A 249-nucleotide genomic window follows, 5' to 3' on the forward strand; every position below is an offset into this window, starting at 1 on the left:
ACCACCTAGGTTTCCTGAGTAGAATGCGCAAACAATCATTAAAAGCAACCCACAGCTTATTGAAGCTTGCCTTTTTGAACTTGACCCACAAGGAGGCAGTGTAAAAAGCAGTACAATATGCTTTAAAGAGGTTTATCTTGACGGGATCAGAACACCAGGAGAACTTCCTGGCAACCATGTTAGCCTGTATATATAACATGCAACACTGCTTATACATGTCCTCATTATCTTACATTTGATCTAAGATGT

The sequence above is a fragment of the Etheostoma spectabile genome, chromosome 7 (genome assembly GCF_008692095.1).
Source record: "Etheostoma spectabile isolate EspeVRDwgs_2016 chromosome 7, UIUC_Espe_1.0, whole genome shotgun sequence".
Classification (NCBI taxonomy): domain Eukaryota; kingdom Metazoa; phylum Chordata; class Actinopteri; order Perciformes; family Percidae; genus Etheostoma; species Etheostoma spectabile.